Here is a 20,716-nt window from a genome sequence, read left to right as displayed (position 1 = left end):
AGATACGCATGGAAGCCAGGGTGCACTGAGACACAGCGGGGCCTTGTTGGAACCAAAGACACCTCTGCAAAAAGCAGGGGAGCTCCTAGAACCAAGGAGTCCATTGTTACAATAGAAAACCTATGGAACCAAGAGGCCATTGTGACACAGCGGGGCCTCATGGAACCAATTGTCCATTATGACAATGCGGATCGAAGGAGACCATGGTGACATTGCGGAATCTCATGGAAGCAAGGAGCCATTGTGACCCAGTGGGGCCTCATGGAATCAAGGAGACCATTGTGACACAGGTGATGCACATGAAGCCAAGGAGCCATTGTGACACTTTGGGCTTCTTCCCTTCAGCTCTGCAGCTGGCTGTCCCAGCCCACTGCACCATGTGCCACGTGCTCTCCTCAGGGCTCTGCCTGCACACAGGCCCAGGAGAAGTTTTCCTGTTTGTAAGGAAAGAATGGAAAAGCCTGACATGGTTTCCTAAACAACAAACCCCACATGCTCACTCCAGGCTGCCTGCAATGATGTCCCCTTTCTACAAGGGACACTGTGAGCAGGAATGATCTGTGGGAGCAGAATTCTCGCAGTCTTTCCACTGAATTCTCTGTCCCTGTCCTTTCCCTGCCTCTCTGTTGCAGATGGAAGCTGCTGGTGCCATTCTCAGCTTGAAGCCCTCTTTTGATGCAAGCACATGCTCCCAGGTGTGTTCCGCAGCTGTAGCTCAGTGTTGATGCAAAGCTTTTGTGTTCCTCACGGAACCAAGGAGCCATTGTGACACTGCAGGGGCTCATGGGATCAAGGAGACAATTGTGACAGTACAGAACCTCCTAGAAACAAGGCTCCATGGTGACACCATGGGGAATCATGGAATCAAGGAGCCCATTGAGACACAGCCAGGCCGCAGGGAACCAATGGTCCATTGTTACACTGCGGATTCAAGAAGACCATGGGGACACCACGGAACCTCATGGAACCATACGTCCATTGGGACACAGCAGGGCCTCATGGACACAAGGGGACCATTGTGGCAAAGCAGGGCCTCATGGAAGTATGGAGAGCATTGTGACATTGTGGGGAATCATGGAAGCATGGAGAGCATTGTGACATTGTGGGGAATCATGGAAGCATGGAGAGCATTGTGACACTAAGGAAACTCATGGAACCGAGGCGACCACTGGGACACAATGGAACCACATGGAACCAAGGCTCCATGATGACTTTGTAGGGCCTCATGGCGCACAGGATCCATTGTGACACAGCAGGACCTCGTGGAACCAAGGAGCCTTTGGGATACTCCAGATACGCATGGAAGCCAGGGTGCACTGAGACACAGCGGGGCCTTGTTGGAACCAAAGACACCTCTGCAAAAAGCAGGGGAGCTCCTAGAACCAAGGAGTCCTTTGTTACAATAGAAAACCTATGGAACCAAGAGGCCATTGTGACACAGCGGGGCCTCATGGAACCAATTGTCCATTATGACAATGCGGATCGAAGGAGACCATGGTGACATTGCGGAATCTCATGGAAGCAAGGAGCCATTGTGACCCAGTGGGGCCTCATGGAATCAAGGAGACCATTGTGACACAGGTGATGCACATGAAGCCAAGGAGCCATTGTGACACTTTGGGCTTCTTCCCTTCAGCTCTGCAGCTGGCTGTCCCAGCCCACTGCACCATGTGCCACGTGCTCTCCTCAGGGCTCTGCCTGCACACAGGCCCAGGAGAAGTTTTCCTGTTTGTAGGGAAAGAATGGAAAAGCCTGACATGGTTTCCTAAACAACAAACCCCACATGCTCAGTCCAAGCTGCCTGCAATGCTGTCCCCTTTCTACAAGAGACACTGTGAGCAGGAATGATCTGTGGGAGCAGAATTGTCGCAGTCTTTCCACTGAGTTCTCTGTCCCTGTCCTTTCCCTGCCTCTCTGTTGCAGATGGAAGCTGCTGGTGCCATTCTCAGCTTGAAGCCCTCTTTTGATGCAAGCATATAGTCCCAGGTGTGTTCAGCAGCTGTAGCTCAGTGTTGATGCAAAGCTTTTGTGTTCCTCATGGAACCAAGGAGCCATTGTGACACTGCAGGGGCTCATGGGATGAAGGAGACAATTGTGACAGTACAGAACCTCCTAGAAACAAGGCTCCATGGTGACACCATGGGGAATCATGGAATCAAGGAGCCCATTGAGACACAGCCAGGCCGCAGGGAACCAATGGTCCATTGTTACACTGCGGATTCAAGAAGACCATGGGGACAGCACGGAACCTCATGGAACCATACGTCCATTGGGACACAGCAGCGCCTCATGGACACAAGGGGACCATTGTGGCAAAGCAGGGCCTCATGGAAGTATGGAGAGCATTGTGACATTGTGGGGAATCATGGAAGCATGGAGAGCATTGTGACACTAAGGAAACTCATGGAACCGAGGCGACCACTGGGACACAATGGAACCACATGGAACCAAGGCTCCATGATGACTTTGTAGGGCCTCATGGTGCACAGGATCCATTGTGACACAGCAGGACCTCGTGGAACCAAGGAGTCTTTGTGATACTCCAGATGCGCGTGGAACCAAGGAGCCTTTGGGATACTCCAGATGCGCATGGAAGCCAGGGTGCACTGAGACACAGCTGGACCTTGTTGGAACCAAAGACACCTCTGCAAAAAGCAGGGGAGCTCATACAACCAAGGAGTCCATTGTTACAATAGAAAACCTATGGAACCAAGGGGCCATTGTGACACAGCGGGGCCGCATGGAACCAATTGTCCATTATGACAATGCGGATCGAAGGAGACCATGGTGACACTGCGGAATCTCATGGAAGCAAGGAGCCATTGTGACCCAGTGGGGCCTCATGGAATCAAGGAGACCATTGTGACACAGGTGATGCACATGAAGCCAAGGAGCCATTGTGACACTTTGGGCTTCTTCCCTTCAGCTCTGCAGCTGGCTGTCCCAGCCCACTGCACCATGTGCCACGTGCTCTCCTCAGGGCTCTGCCTGCACACAGGCCCAGGAGAAGTTTTCCTGTTTGTAGGGAAAGAATGGAAAAGCCTGACATGGTTTCCTAAACAACAAACCCCACATGCTCAGTCCAGGCTGCCCGCAATGATGTCCCCTTTCTACAAGGGACACTGTGAGCAGGAATGATCTGTGGGAGCAGAATTCTCGCAGTCTTTCCACTGAATTCTCTGTCCCTGTCCTTTCCCTGCCTCTCTGTTGCAGATGGAAGCTGCTGGTGCCATTCTCAGCTTGAAGCCCTCTTTTGATGCAAGCACATGCTCCCAGGTGTGTTCAGCAGCTGTAGCTCAGTGTTGATGCAAAGCTTTTGTGTTCCTCATGGAACCAAGGAGCCATTGTGACACTGCAGGGGCTCATGGGATCAAGGAGACAATTGTGACAGTACAGAACCTCCTAGAAACAAGGCTCCATGGTGACACCATGGGGAATCATGGAATCAAGGAGCCCATTGAGACACAGCCAGGCCGCAGGGAACCAATGGTCCATTGTTACACTGCGGATTCAAGAAGACCATGGGGACAGCACGGAACCTCATGGAACCATACGTCCATTGGGACACAGCAGGGCCTCATGGACACAAGGGGACCATTGTGGCAAAGCAGGGCCTCATGGAAGTATGGAGAGCATTGTGACAGTAAGGAAACTCATGGAACCAAGGCGACCAGCGGGACACAATGGAACCACATGGAACCAAGGCTCCATGATGACTTTGTAGGGCCTCATGGCGCACAGGATCCATTGTGACACAGCAGGACCTCGTGGAACCAAGGAGCCTTTGTGATACTCCAGATACGCATGGAAGCCAGGGTGCACTGAGACACAGCGGGGCCTTGTTGGAACCAAAGACACCTCTGCAAAAAGCAGGGGAGCTCCTAGAACCAAGGAGTGCATTGTTACAATAGAAAACCTATGGAACCAAGAGGCCATTGTGACACAGCGGGGCCTCATGGAACCAATTGTCCATTATGACAATGCGGATCGAAGGAGACCATGGTGACATTGCGGAATCTCATGGAAGCAAGGAGCCATTGTGACCCAGTGGGGCCTCATGGAATCAAGGAGACCATTGTGACACAGGTGATGCACATGAAGCCAAGGAGCCATTGTGACACTTTGGGCTTCTTCCCTTCAGCTCTGCAGCTGGCTGTCCCAGCCCACTGCACCATGTGCCACGTGCTCTCCTCAGGGCTCTGCCTGCACACAGGCCCAGGAGAAGTTTTCCTGTTTGTAGGGAAAGAATGGAAAAGCCTGACATGGTTTCCTAAACAACAAACCCCACATGCTCAGTCCAGGCTGCCTGCAATGATGTCCCCTTTCTACAAGGGACACTGTGAGCAGGAATGATCTGTGGGAGCAGAATTCTCGCAGTCTTTCCACTGAATTCTCTGTCCCTGTCCTTTCCCTGCCTCTCTGTTGCAGATGGAAGCTGCTGGTGCCATTCTCAGCTTGAAGCCCTCTTTTGATGCAAGCACATGCTCCCAGGTGTGTTCCGCAGCTGTAGCTCAGTGTTGATGCAAAGCTTTTGTGTTCCTCATGGAACCAAGGAGCCATTGTGACACTGCAGGGGCTCATGGGATCAAGGAGACAATTGTGACAGTACAGAACCTCCTAGAAACAAGGCTCCATGGTGACACCATGGGGAATCATGGAATCAAGGAGCCCATTGAGACACAGCCAGGCCGCAGGGAACCAATGGTCCATTGTTACACTGCGGATTCAAGAAGACCATGGGGACAGCACGGAACCTCATGGAACCATACGTCCATTGGGACACAGCAGCGCCTCATGGACACAAGGGGACCATTGTGGCAAAGCAGGGCCTCATGGAAGTATGGAGAGCATTGTGACATTGTGGGGAATCATGGAAGCATGGAGAGCATTGTGACACTAAGGAAACTCATGGAACCGAGGCGACCACTGGGACACAATGGAACCACATGGAACCAAGGCTCCATGATGACTTTGTAGGGCCTCATGGCGCACAGGATCCATTGTGACACAGCAGGACCTCGTGGAACCAAGGAGCCTTTGGGATACTCCAGATACGCATGGAAGCCAGGGTGCACTGAGACACAGCGGGGCCTTGTTGGAACCAAAGACACCTCTGCAAAAAGCAGGGGAGCTCCTAGAACCAAGGAGTCCATTGTTACAATAGAAAACCTATGGAACCAAGAGGCCATTGTGACACAGCGGGGCCTCATGGAACCAATTGTCCATTATGACAATGCGGATCGAAGGAGACCATGGTGACATTGCGGAATCTCATGGAAGCAAGGAGCCATTGTGACCCAGTGGGGCCTCATGGAATCAAGGAGACCATTGTGACACAGGTGATGCACATGAAGCCAAGGAGCCATTGTGACACTTTGGGCTTCTTCCCTTCAGCTCTGCAGCTGGCTGTCCCAGCCCACTGCACCATGTGCCACGTGCTCTCCTCAGGGCTCTGCCTGCACACAGGCCCAGGAGAAGTTTTCCTGTTTGTAAGGAAAGAATGGAAAAGCCTGACATGGTTTCCTAAACAACAAACCCCACATGCTCACTCCAGGCTGCCTGCAATGATGTCCCCTTTCTAGAAGGGACACTGTGAGCAGGAATGATCTGTGGGAGCAGAATTCTCGCAGTCTTTCCACTGAATTCTCTGTCCCTGTCCTTTCCCTGCCTCTCTGTTGCAGATGGAAGCTGCTGGTGCCATTCTCAGCTTGAAGCCCTCTTTTGATGCAAGCACATGCTCCCAGGTGTGTTCCGCAGCTGTAGCTCAGTGTTGATGCAAAGCTTTTGTGTTCCTCACGGAACCAAGGAGCCATTGTGACACTGCAGGGGCTCATGGGATGAAGGAGACAATTGTGACAGTACAGAACCTCCTAGAAACAAGGCTCCATGGTGACACCATGGGGAATCATGGAATCAAGGAGCCCATTGAGACACAGCCAGGCCGCAGGGAACCAATGGTCCATTGTTACACTGCGGATTCAAGAAGACCATGGGGACAGCACGGAACCTCATGGAACCATACGTCCATTGGGACACAGCAGGGCCTCATGGACACAAGGGGACCATTGTGGCAAAGCAGGGCCTCATGGAAGTATGGAGAGCATTGTGACATTGTGGGGAATCATGGAAGCATGGAGAGCATTGTGACATTGTGGGGAATCATGGAAGCATGGAGAGCATTGTGACACTAAGGAAACTCATGGAACCGAGGCGACCACTGGGACACAATGGAACCACATGGAACCAAGGCTCCATGATGACTTTGTAGGGCCTCATGGCGCACAGGATCCATTGTGACACAGCAGGACCTCGTGGAACCAAGGAGCCTTTGGGATACTCCAGATACACATGGAAGCCAGGGTGCACTGAGACACAGCGGGGCCTTGTTGGAACCAAAGACACCTCTGCAAAAAGCAGGGGAGCTCCTAGAACCAAGGAGTCCATTGTTACAATAGAAAACCTATGGAACCAAGGGGCCATTGTGACACAGCGGGGCCTCATGGAACCAATTGTCCATTATGACAATGCGGATCGAAGGAGACCATGGTGACATTGCGGAATCTCATGGAAGCAAGGAGCCATTGTGACCCAGTGGGGCCTCATGGAATCAAGGAGACCATTGTGACACAGGTGATGCACATGAAGCCAAGGAGCCATTGTGACACTTTGGGCTTCTTCCCTTCAGCTCTGCAGCTGGCTGTCCCAGCCCACTGCACCATGTGCCACGTGCTCTCCTCAGGGCTCTGCCTGCACACAGGCCCAGGAGAAGTTTTCCTGTTTGTAGGGAAAGAATGGAAAAGCCTGACATGGTTTCCTAAACAACAAACCCCACATGCTCAGTCCAAGCTGCCTGCAATGCTGTCCCCTTTCTACAAGAGACACTGTGAGCAGGAATGATCTGTGGGAGCAGAATTGTCGCAGTCTTTCCACTGAGTTCTCTGTCCCTGTCCTTTCCCTGCCTCTCTGTTGCAGATGGAAGCTGCTGGTGCCATTCTCAGCTTGAAGCCCTCTTTTGATGCAAGCATATAGTCCCAGGTGTGTTCAGCAGCTGTAGCTCAGTGTTGATGCAAAGCTTTTGTGTTCCTCATGGAACCAAGGAGCCATTGTGACACTGCAGGGGCTCATGGGATCAAGGAGACAATTGTGACAGTACAGAACCTCCTAGAAACAAGGCTCCATGGTGACACCATGGGGAATCATGGAATCAAGGAGCCCATTGAGACACAGCCAGGCCGCAGGGAACCAATGGTCCATTGTTACACTGCGGATTCAAGAAGACCATGGGGACAGCACGGAACCTCATGGAACCATACGTCCATTGGGACACAGCAGCGCCTCATGGACACAAGGGGACCATTGTTGCAAACAGGGCCTCATGGAAGTATGGAGAGCATTGTGACATTGTGGGGAATCATGGAAGCATGGAGAGCATTGTGACACTAAGGAAACTCATGGAACCGAGGCGACCACTGGGACACAATGGAACCACATGGAACCAAGGCTCCATGATGACTTTGTAGGGCCTCATGGTGCACAGGATCCATTGTGACACAGCAGGACCTCGTGGAACCAAGGAGTCTTTGTGATACTCCAGATGCGCGTGGAACCAAGGAGCCTTTGGGATACTCCAGATGCGCATGGAAGCCAGGGTGCACTGAGACACAGCTGCACCTTGTTGGAACCAAAGACACCTCTGCAAAAAGCAGGGGAGCTCATACAACCAAGGAGTCCATTGTTACAATAGAAAACCTATGGAACCAAGGGGCCATTGTGACACAGCGGGGCCGCATGGAACCAATTGTCCATTATGACAATGCGGATCGAAGGAGACCATGGTGACACTGCGGAACCTCATGGAAGCAAGGAGCCATTGTGACCCAGTGGGGCCTCATGGAATCAAGGAGACCATTGTGACACAGGTGATGCACATGAAGCCAAGGAGCCATTGTGACACTTTGGGCTTCTTCCCTTCAGCTCTGCAGCTGGCTGTCCCAGCCCACTGCACCATGTGCCACGTGCTCTCCTCAGGGCTCTGCCTGCACACAGGCCCAGGAGAAGTTTTCCTGTTTGTAGGGAAAGAATGGAAAAGCCTGACATGGTTTCCTAAACAACAAACCCCATATGCTCAGTCCAGGCTGCCCGCAATGATGTCCCCTTTCTACAAGGGACACTGTGAGCAGGAATGATCTGTGGGAGCAGAATTCTCGCAGTCTTTCCACTGAATTCTCTGTCCCTGTCCTTTCCCTGCCTCTCTGTTGCAGATGGAAGCTGCTGGTGCCATTCTCAGCTTGAAGCCCTCTTTTGATGCAAGCACATGCTCCCAGGTGTGTTCAGCAGCTGTAGCTCAGTGTTGATGCAAAGCTTTTGTGTTCCTCATGGAACCAAGGAGCCATTGTGACACTGCAGGGGCTCATGGGATCAAGGAGACAATTGTGACAGTACAGAACCTCCTAGAAACAAGGCTCCATGGTGACACCATGGGGAATCATGGAATCAAGGAGCCCATTGAGACACAGCCAGGCCGCAGGGAACCAATGGTCCATTGTTACACTGCGGATTCAAGAAGACCATGGGGACAGCACGGAACCTCATGGAACCATACGTCCATTGGGACACAGCAGGGCCTCATGGACACAAGGGGACCATTGTGGCAAAGCAGGGCCTCATGGAAGTATGGAGAGCATTGTGACAGTAAGGAAACTCATGGAACCAAGGCGACCAGCGGGACACAATGGAACCACATGGAACCAAGGCTCCATGATGACTTTGTAGGGCCTCATGGCGCACAGGATCCATTGTGACACAGCAGGACCTCGTGGAACCAAGGAGCCTTTGTGATACTCCAGATACGCATGGAAGCCAGGGTGCACTGAGACACAGCGGGGCCTTGTTGGAACCAAAGACACCTCTGCAAAAAGCAGGGGAGCTCCTAGAACCAAGGAGTGCATTGTTACAATAGAAAACCTATGGAACCAAGAGGCCATTGTGACACAGCGGGGCCTCATGGAACCAATTGTCCATTATGACAATGCGGATCGAAGGAGACCATGGTGACATTGCGGAATCTCATGGAAGCAAGGAGCCATTGTGACCCAGTGGGGCCTCATGGAATCAAGGAGACCATTGTGACACAGGTGATGCACATGAAGCCAAGGAGCCATTGCGACACTTTGGGCTTCTTCCCTTCAGCTCTGCAGCTGGCTGTCCCAGCCCACTGCACCATGTGCCACGTGCTCTCCTCAGGGCTCTGCCTGCACACAGGCCCAGGAGAAGTTTTCCTGTTTGTAAGGAAAGAATGGAAAAGCCTGAGCAGGTTTCCTAAACAACAAACCCCACATGCTCACTCCAGGCTGCCTGCAATGATATCCCCTTTCTACAAGAGACACTGTGAGCAGGAATGATCTGTGGGAGCAGAATTGTCGCAGTCTTTCCACTGAATTCTCTGTCCCTGTCCTTTCCCTGCCTCTCTGTTGCAGATGGAAGCTGCTGGTGCCATTCTCAGCTTGAAGCCCTCTTTTGATGCAAGCACATGCTCCCAGGTGTGTTCAGCAGCTGTAGCTCAATGTTGATGCAAAGCTTTTGTGTTCCTCATGGAACCAAGGAGCCATTGTGACACTGCAGGGGCTCATGGGATCAAGGAGACAACTGTGACAGTACAGAACCTCCTAGAAACAAGGCTCCATGGTGACACCATGGGGAACCATGGAATCAAGGAGCCCATTGAGACACAGCCAGGCCGCAGGGAACCAATGGTCCATTGTTACACTGCGGATTCAAGAAGACCATGGGGACAGCACGGAACCTCATGGAACCATACGTCCATTGGGACACAGCAGGGCCTCATGGACACAAGGGGACCATTGTGGCAAACAGGGCCTCATGGAAGCATGGAGAGCATTGTGACATTGTGGGGAATCATGGAAGCATGGAGAGCATTGTGACAGTAAGGAAACTCATGGAACCAAGGCGACCAGTGGGACACAATGGAACCACATGGAACCAAGGCTCCATGATGACTTTGTAGGGCCTCATGGCGCACAGGATCCATTGTGACACAGCAGGACCTCGTGGAACCAAGGAGCCTTTGTGATACTCCAGATGCGCATGGAAGCCAGGGTGCACTGAGACAGAGCGGGGCCTTGTTGGAACCAAAGACACCTCTGCAAAAAGCAGGGGAGCTCATACAACCAAGGAGTGCATTGTTACAATAGAAAAGCTATGGAACCAAGGGGCCATTGTGACAGAGTGGGGCCACATGGAAGCAATTGTCCATTGTGACAATGCGGATCGAAGGAGAGCATGCTCACGCTGCGGAACCTCATGGAAGCAAGGAGCCATTGTGACCCAGTGGGGCCTCATGGAATCAAGGAGACCATTGTGACACAGGTGATGCACATGAAGCCAAGGAGCCATTGTGACACTTTGGGCTTCTTCCCTTCAGCTCTGCAGCTGGCTGTCCCAGCCCACTGCACCATGTGCCACCTGCTCTCCTCAGGGCTCTGCCTGCACACAGGCCCAGGAGAAGTTTTCCTGTTTGTAGGGAAAGAATGGAAAAGCCTGACATGGTTTCCTAAACAACAAACCCCACATGCTCAGTCCAAGCTGCCTGCAATGCTGTCCCCTTTCTACAAGAGACACTGTGAGCAGGAATGATCTGTGGGAGCAGAATTGTCGCAGTCTTTCCACTGAATTCTCTGTCCCTGTCCTTTCCCTGCCTCTCTGTTGCAGATGGAAGCTGCTGGTGCCATTCTCAGCTTGAAGCCCTCTTTTGATGCAAGCACATGCTCCCAGGTGTGTTCCGCAGCTGTAGCTCAGTGTTGATGCAAAGCTTTTGTGTTCCTCATGGAACCAAGGAGCCATTGTGACACTGCAGGGGCTCATGGGATCAAGGAGACAATTGTGACAGTACAGAACCTCCTAGAAACAAGGCTCCATGGTGACACCATGGGGAATCATGGAATCAAGGAGCCCATTGTGTCACAGCCAGGCCGCAGGGAACCAATGGTCCATTGTTACACTGCGGATTCAAGAAGACCATGGGGACAGCACGGAACCTCATGGAACCATACGTCCATTGGGACACAGCAGGGCCTCATGGACACAAGGGGACCATTGTGGCAAACAGGGCCTCATGGAAGTATGGAGAGCATTGTGACATTGTGGGGAATCATGGAAGTATGGAGAGCATTGTGACAGTAAGGAAACTCATGGAACCAAGGCGACCAGCGGGACACAATGGAACCACATGGAACCAAGGCTCCATGATGACTTTGTAGGGCCTCATGGCGCACAGGATCCATTGTGACACAGCAGGACCTCGTGGAACCAAGGAGCCTTTGTGATACTCCAGATACGCATGGAAGCCAGGGTGCACTGAGACACAGCGGGGCCTTGTTGGAACCAAAGACACCTCTGCAAAAAGCAGGGGAGCTCCTAGAACCAAGGAGTGCATTGTTACAATAGAAAACCTATGGAACCAAGAGGCCATTGTGACACAGCGGGGCCTCATGGAACCAATTGTCCATTATGACAATGCGGATCGAAGGAGACCATGGTGACATTGCGGAATCTCATGGAAGCAAGGAGCCATTGTGACCCAGTGGGGCCTCATGGAATCAAGGAGACCATTGTGACACAGGTGATGCACATGAAGCCAAGGAGCCATTGTGACACTTTGGGCTTCTTCCCTTCAGCTCTGCAGCTGGCTGTCCCAGCCCACTGCACCATGTGCCACGTGCTCTCCTCAGGGCTCTGCCTGCACACAGGCCCAGGAGAAGTTTTCCTGTTTGTAAGGAAAGAATGGAAAAGCCTGAGCAGGTTTCCTAAACAACAAACCCCACATGCTCACTCCAGGCTGCCTGCAATGATGTCCCCTTTCTACAAGGGACACTGTGAGCAGGAATGATCTGTGGGAGCAGAATTCTCGCAGTCTTTCCACTGAATTCTCTGTCCCTGTCCTTTCCCTGCCTCTCTGTTGCAGATGGAAGCTGCTGGTGCCATTCTCAGCTTGAAGCCCTCTTTTGATGCAAGCACATGCTCCCAGGTGTGTTCAGCAGCTGTAGCTCAGTGTTGATGCAAAGCTTTTGTGTTCCTCATGGAACCAAGGAGCCATTGTGACACTGCAGGGGCTCATGGGATCAAGGAGACAATTGTGACAGTACAGAACCTCCTAGAAACAAGGCTCCATGGTGACACCATGGGGAATCATGGAATCAAGGAGCCCATTGAGACACAGCCAGGCCGCAGGGAACCAATGGTCCATTGTTACACTGCGGATTCAAGAAGACCATGGGGACAGCACGGAACCTCATGGAACCATACGTCCATTGGGACACAGCAGGGCCTCATGGACACAAGGGGACCATTGTGGCAAAGCAGGGCCTCATGGAAGTATGGAGAGCATTGTGACATTGTGGGGAATCATGGAAGCATGGAGAGCATTGTGACACTAAGGAAACTCATGGAACCGAGGCGACCACTGGGACACAATGGAACCACATGGAACCAAGGCTCCATGATGACTTTGTAGGGCCTCATGGCGCACAGGATCCATTGTGACACAGCAGGACCTCGTGGAACCAAGGAGCCTTTGGGATACTCCAGATACGCATGGAAGCCAGGGTGCACTGAGACACAGCGGGGCCTTGTTGGAACCAAAGACACCTCTGCAAAAAGCAGGGGAGCTCCTAGAACCAAGGAGTCCATTGTTACAATAGAAAACCTATGGAACCAAGAGGCCATTGTGACACAGCGGGGCCTCATGGAACCAATTGTCCATTATGACAATGCGGATCGAAGGAGACCATGGTGACATTGCGGAATCTCATGGAAGCAAGGAGCCATTGTGACCCAGTGGGGCCTCATGGAATCAAGGAGACCATTGTGACACAGGTGATGCACATGAAGCCAAGGAGCCATTGTGACACTTTGGGCTTCTTCCCTTCAGCTCTGCAGCTGGCTGTCCCAGCCCACTGCACCATGTGCCACGTGCTCTCCTCAGGGCTCTGCCTGCACACAGGCCCAGGAGAAGTTTTCCTGTTTGTAGGGAAAGAATGGAAAAGCCTGACATGGTTTCCTAAACAACAAACCCCACATGCTCAGTCCAAGCTGCCTGCAATGCTGTCCCCTTTCTACAAGAGACACTGTGAGCAGGAATGATCTGTGGGAGCAGAATTGTCGCAGTCTTTCCACTGAGTTCTCTGTCCCTGTCCTTTCCCTGCCTCTCTGTTGCAGATGGAAGCTGCTGGTGCCATTCTCAGCTTGAAGCCCTCTTTTGATGCAAGCATATAGTCCCAGGTGTGTTCAGCAGCTGTAGCTCAGTGTTGATGCAAAGCTTTTGTGTTCCTCATGGAACCAAGGAGCCATTGTGACACTGCAGGGGCTCATGGGATCAAGGAGACAATTGTGACAGTACAGAACCTCCTAGAAACAAGGCTCCATGGTGACACCATGGGGAATCATGGAATCAAGGAGCCCATTGAGACACAGCCAGGCCGCAGGGAACCAATGGTCCATTGTTACACTGCGGATTCAAGAAGACCATGGGGACAGCACGGAACCTCATGGAACCATACGTCCATTGGGACACAGCAGCGCCTCATGGACACAAGGGGACCATTGTTGCAAACAGGGCCTCATGGAAGTATGGAGAGCATTGTGACATTGTGGGGAATCATGGAAGCATGGAGAGCATTGTGACACTAAGGAAACTCATGGAACCGAGGCGACCACTGGGACACAATGGAACCACATGGAACCAAGGCTCCATGATGACTTTGTAGGGCCTCATGGTGCACAGGATCCATTGTGACACAGCAGGACCTCGTGGAACCAAGGAGTCTTTGTGATACTCCAGATGCGCGTGGAACCAAGGAGCCTTTGGGATACTCCAGATGCGCATGGAAGCCAGGGTGCACTGAGACACAGCTGGACCTTGTTGGAACCAAAGACACCTCTGCAAAAAGCAGGGGAGCTCATACAACCAAGGAGTCCATTGTTACAATAGAAAACCTATGGAACCAAGGGGCCATTGTGACACAGCGGGGCCGCATGGAACCAATTGTCCATTATGACAATGCGGATCGAAGGAGACCATGGTGACACTGCGGAATCTCATGGAAGCAAGGAGCCATTGTGACCCAGTGGGGCCTCATGGAATCAAGGAGACCATTGTGACACAGGTGATGCACATGAAGCCAAGGAGCCATTGTGACACTTTGGGCTTCTTCCCTTCAGCTCTGCAGCTGGCTGTCCCAGCCCACTGCACCATGTGCCACGTGCTCTCCTCAGGGCTCTGCCTGCACACAGGCCCAGGAGAAGTTTTCCTGTTTGTAGGGAAAGAATGGAAAAGCCTGACATGGTTTCCTAAACAACAAACCCCACATGCTCAGTCCAGGCTGCCCGCAATGATGTCCCCTTTCTACAAGGGACACTGTGAGCAGGAATGATCTGTGGGAGCAGAATTCTCGCAGTCTTTCCACTGAATTCTCTGTCCCTGTCCTTTCCCTGCCTCTCTGTTGCAGATGGAAGCTGCTGGTGCCATTCTCAGCTTGAAGCCCTCTTTTGATGCAAGCACATGCTCCCAGGTGTGTTCAGCAGCTGTAGCTCAGTGTTGATGCAAAGCTTTTGTGTTCCTCATGGAACCAAGGAGCCATTGTGACACTGCAGGGGCTCATGGGATCAAGGAGACAATTGTGACAGTACAGAACCTCCTAGAAACAAGGCTCCATGGTGACACCATGGGGAATCATGGAATCAAGGAGCCCATTGAGACACAGCCAGGCCGCAGGGAACCAATGGTCCATTGTTACACTGCGGATTCAAGAAGACCATGGGGACACCACGGAACCTCATGGAACCATACGTCCATTGGGACACAGCAGGGCCTCATGGACACAAGGGGACCATTGTGGCAAAGCAGGGCCTCATGGAAGTATGGAGAGCATTGTGACAGTAAGGAAACTCATGGAACCAAGGCGACCAGCGGGACACAATGGAACCACATGGAACCAAGGCTCCATGATGACTTTGTAGGGCCTCATGGCGCACAGGATCCATTGTGACACAGCAGGACCTCGTGGAACCAAGGAGCCTTTGTGATACTCCAGATACGCATGGAAGCCAGGGTGCACTGAGACACAGCGGGGCCTTGTTGGAACCAAAGACACCTCTGCAAAAAGCAGGGGAGCTCCTAGAACCAAGGAGTGCATTGTTACAATAGAAAACCTATGGAACCAAGAGGCCATTGTGACACAGCGGGGCCTCATGGAACCAATTGTCCATTATGACAATGCGGATCGAAGGAGACCATGGTGACATTGCGGAATCTCATGGAAGCAAGGAGCCATTGTGACCCAGTGGGGCCTCATGGAATCAAGGAGACCATTGTGACACAGGTGATGCACATGAAGCCAAGGAGCCATTGTGACACTTTGGGCTTCTTCCCTTCAGCTCTGCAGCTGGCTGTCCCAGCCCACTGCACCATGTGCCACGTGCTCTCCTCAGGGCTCTGCCTGCACACAGGCCCAGGAGAAGTTTTCCTGTTTGTAGGGAAAGAATGGAAAAGCCTGACATGGTTTCTTAAACAACAAACCCCACATGCTCAGTCCAGGCTGCCTGCAATGATGTCCCCTTTCTACAAGGGACACTGTGAGCAGGAATGATCTGTGGGAGCAGAATTCTCGCAGTCTTTCCACTGAATTCTCTGTCCCTGTCCTTTCCCTGCCTCTCTGTTGCAGATGGAAGCTGCTGGTGCCATTCTCAGCTTGAAGCCCTCTTTTGATGCAAGCACATGCTCCCAGGTGTGTTCCGCAGCTGTAGCTCAGTGTTGATGCAAAGCTTTTGTGTTCCTCATGGAACCAAGGAGCCATTGTGACACTGCAGGGGCTCATGGGATCAAGGAGACAATTGTGACAGTACAGAACCTCCTAGAAACAAGGCTCCATGGTGACACCATGGGGAATCATGGAATCAAGGAGCCCATTGAGACACAGCCAGGCCGCAGGGAACCAATGGTCCATTGTTACACTGCGGATTCAAGAAGACCATGGGGACAGCACGGAACCTCATGGAACCATACGTCCATTGGGACACAGCAGCGCCTCATGGACACAAGGGGACCATTGTGGCAAAGCAGGGCCTCATGGAAGTATGGAGAGCATTGTGACATTGTGGGGAATCATGGAAGCATGGAGAGCATTGTGACACTAAGGAAACTCATGGAACCGAGGCGACCACTGGGACACAATGGAACCACATGGAACCAAGGCTCCATGATGACTTTGTAGGGCCTCATGGCGCACAGGATCCATTGTGACACAGCAGGACCTCGTGGAACCAAGGAGCCTTTGGGATACTCCAGATACGCATGGAAGCCAGGGTGCACTGAGACACAGCGGGGCCTTGTTGGAAGCAAAGACACCTCTGCAAAAAGCAGGGGAGCTCCTAGAACCAAGGAGTCCATTGTTACAATAGAAAAGCTATGGAACCAAGAGGCCATTGTGACACAGCGGGGCCTCATGGAACCAATTGTCCATTATGACAATGCGGATCGAAGGAGACCATGGTGACATTGCGGAATCTCATGGAAGCAAGGAGCCATTGTGACCCAGTGGGGCCTCATGGAATCAAGGAGACCATTGTGACACAGGTGATGCACATGAAGCCAAGGAGCCATTGTGACACTTTGGGCTTCTTCCCTTCAGCTCTGCAGCTGGCTGTCCCAGCCCACTGCACCATGTGCCACGTGCTCTCCTCAGGGCTCTGCCTGCACACAGGCCCAGGAGAAGTTTTCCTGTTTGTAAGGAAAGAATGGAAAAGCCTGAGCAGGTTTCCTAAACAACAAACCCCACATGCTCACTCCAGGCTGCCTGCAATGATGTCCCCTTTCTACAAGGGACACTGTGAGCAGGAATGATCTGTGGGAGCAGAATTCTCGCAGTCTTTCCACTGAATTCTCTGTCCCTGTCCTTTCCCTGCCTCTCTGTTGCAGATGGAAGCTGCTGGTGCCATTCTCAGCTTGAAGCCCTCTTTTGATGCAAGCACATGCTCCCAGGTGTGTTCCGCAGCTGTAGCTCAGTGTTGATGCAAAGCTTTTGTGTTCCTCACGGAACCAAGGAGCCATTGTGACACTGCAGGGGCTCATGGGATGAAGGAGACAATTGTGACAGTACAGAACCTCCTAGAAACAAGGCTCCATGGTGACACCATGGGGAATCATGGAATCAAGGAGCCCATTGAGACACAGCCAGGCCGCAGGGAACCAATGGTCCATTGTTACACTGCGGATTCAAGAAGACCATGGGGACACCACGGAACCTCATGGAACCATACGTCCATTGGGACACAGCAGGGCCTCATGGACACAAGGGGACCATTGTGGCAAAGCAGGGCCTCATGGAAGTATGGAGAGCATTGTGACATTGTGGGGAATCATGGAAGCATGGAGAGCATTGTGACATTGTGGGGAATCATGGAAGCATGGAGAGCATTGTGACACTAAGGAAACTCATGGAACCGAGGCGACCACTGGGACACAATGGAACCACATGGAACCAAGGCTCCATGATGACTTTGTAGGGCCTCATGGCGCACAGGATCCATTGTGACACAGCAGGACCTCGTGGAACCAAGGAGCCTTTGGGATACTCCAGATACGCATGGAAGCCAGGGTGCACTGAGACACAGCGGGGCCTTGTTGGAACCAAAGACACCTCTGCAAAAAGCAGGGGAGCTCCTAGAACCAAGGAGTCCATTGTTACAATAGAAAACCTATGGAACCAAGAGGCCATTGTGACACAGCGGGGCCTCATGGAACCAATTGTCCATTATGACAATGCGGATCGAAGGAGACCATGGTGACATTGCGGAATCTCATGGAAGCAAGGAGCCATTGTGACCCAGTGGGGCCTCATGGAATCAAGGAGACCATTGTGACACAGGTGATGCACATGAAGCCAAGGAGCCATTGTGACACTTTGGGCTTCTTCCCTTCAGCTCTGCAGCTGGCTGTCCCAGCCCACTGCACCATGTGCCACGTGCTCTCCTCAGGGCTCTGCCTGCACACAGGCCCAGGAGAAGTTTTCCTGTTTGTAGGGAAAGAATGGAAAAGCCTGACATGGTTTCCTAAACAACAAACCCCACATGCTCAGTCCAAGCTGCCTGCAATGCTGTCCCCTTTCTACAAGAGACACTGTGAGCAGGAATGATCTGTGGGAGCAGAATTGTCGCAGTCTTTCCACTGAGTTCTCTGTCCCTGTCCTTTCCCTGCCTCTCTGTTGCAGATGGAAGCTGCTGGTGCCATTCTCAGCTTGAAGCCCTCTTTTGATGCAAGCATATAGTCCCAGGTGTGTTCAGCAGCTGTAGCTCAGTGTTGATGCAAAGCTTTTGTGTTCCTCATGGAACCAAGGAGCCATTGTGACACTGCAGGGGCTCATGGGATCAAGGAGACAATTGTGACAGTACAGAACCTCCTAGAAACAAGGCTCCATGGTGACACCATGGGGAATCATGGAATCAAGGAGCCCATTGAGACACAGCCAGGCCGCAGGGAACCAATGGTCCATTGTTACACTGCGGATTCAAGAAGACCATGGGGACAGCACGGAACCTCATGGAACCATACGTCCATTGGGACACAGCAGCGCCTCATGGACACAAGGGGACCATTGTTGCAAACAGGGCCTCATGGAAGTATGGAGAGCATTGTGACATTGTGGGGAATCATGGAAGCATGGAGAGCATTGTGACACTAAGGAAACTCATGGAACCGAGGCGACCACTGGGACACAATGGAACCACATGGAACCAAGGCTCCATGATGACTTTGTAGGGCCTCATGGTGCACAGGATCCATTGTGACACAGCAGGACCTCGTGGAACCAAGGAGTCTTTGTGATACTCCAGATGCGCGTGGAACCAAGGAGCCTTTGGGATACTCCAGATGCGCATGGAAGCCAGGGTGCACTGAGACACAGCTGGACCTTGTTGGAACCAAAGACACCTCTGCAAAAAGCAGGGGAGCTCATACAACCAAGGAGTCCATTGTTACAATAGAAAACCTATGGAACCAAGGGGCCATTGTGACACAGCGGGGCCGCATGGAACCAATTGTCCATTATGACAATGCGGATCGAAGGAGACCATGGTGACACTGCGGAATCTCATGGAAGCAAGGAGCCATTGTGACCCAGTGGGGCCTCATGGAATCAAGGAGACCATTGTGACACAGGTGATGCACATGAAGCCAAGGAGCCATTGTGACACTTTGGGCTTCTTCCCTTCAGCTCTGCAGCTGGCTGTCCCAGCCCACTGCACCATGTGCCACGTGCTCTCCTCAGGGCTCTGCCTGCACACAGGCCCAGGAGAAGTTTTCCTGTTTGTAGGGAAAGAATGGAAAAGCCTGACATGGTTTCCTAAACAACAAACCCCACATGCTCAGTCCAGGCTGCCCGCAATGATGTCCCCTTTCTACAAGGGACACTGTGAGCAGGAATGATCTGTGGGAGCAGAATTCTCGCAGTCTTTCCACTGAATTCTCTGTCCCTGTCCTTTCCCTGCCTCTCTGTTGCAGATGGAAGCTGCTGGTGCCATTCTCAGCTTGAAGCCCTCTTTTGATGCAAGCACATGCTCCCAGGTGTGTTCAGCAGCTGTAGCTCAGTGTTGATGCAAAGCTTTTGTGTTCCTCATGGAACCAAGGAGCCATTGTGACACTGCAGGGGCTCATGGGATCAAGGAGACAATTGTGACAGTACAGAACCTCCTAGAAACAAGGCTCCATGGTGACACCATGGGGAATCATGGAATCAAGGAGCCCATTGAGACACAGCCAGGCCGCAGGGAACCAATGGTCCATTGTTACACTGCGGATTCAAGAAGACCATGGGGACACCACGGAACCTCATGGAACCATACGTCCATTGGGACACAGCAGGGCCTCATGGACACAAGGGGACCATTGTGGCAAAGCAGGGCCTCATGGAAGTATGGAGAGCATTGTGACAGTAAGGAAACTCATGGAACCAAGGCGACCAGCGGGACACAATGGAACCACATGGAACCAAGGCTCCATGATGACTTTGTAGGGCCTCATGGCGCACAGGATCCATTGTGACACAGCAGGACCTCGTGGAACCAAGGAGCCTTTGTGATACTCCAGATACGCATGGAAGCCAGGGTGCACTGAGACACAGCGGGGCCTTGTTGGAACCAAAGACACCTCTGCAAAAAGCAGGGGAGCTCCTAGAACCAAGGAGTGCATTGTTACAATAGAAAACCTATGGAACCAAGAGGCCATTGTGACACAGCGGGGCCTCATGGAACCAATTGTCCATTATGACAATGCGGATCGAAGGAGACCATGGTGACATTGCGGAATCTCATGGAAGCAAGGAGCCATTGTGACCCAGTGGGGCCTCATGGAATCAAGGAGACCATTGTGACACAGGTGATGCACATGAAGCCAAGGAGCCATTGTGACACTTTGGGCTTCTTCCCTTCAGCTCTGCAGCTGGCTGTCCCAGCCCACTGCACCATGTGCCACGTGCTCTCCTCAGGGCTCTGCCTGCACACAGGCCCAGGAGAAGTTTTCCTGTTTGTAGGGAAAGAATGGAAAAGCCTGACATGGTTTCTTAAACAACAAACCCCACATGCTCAGTCCAGGCTGCCTGCAATGATGTCCCCTTTCTACAAGGGACACTGTGAGCAGGAATGATCTGTG

The sequence above is a fragment of the Coloeus monedula genome (assembly GCF_965178545.1).
Source record: "Coloeus monedula genome assembly, chromosome: 35".
NCBI lineage: Eukaryota > Metazoa > Chordata > Aves > Passeriformes > Corvidae > Coloeus > Coloeus monedula.
This window is presented reverse-complemented; position numbering follows the sequence as displayed.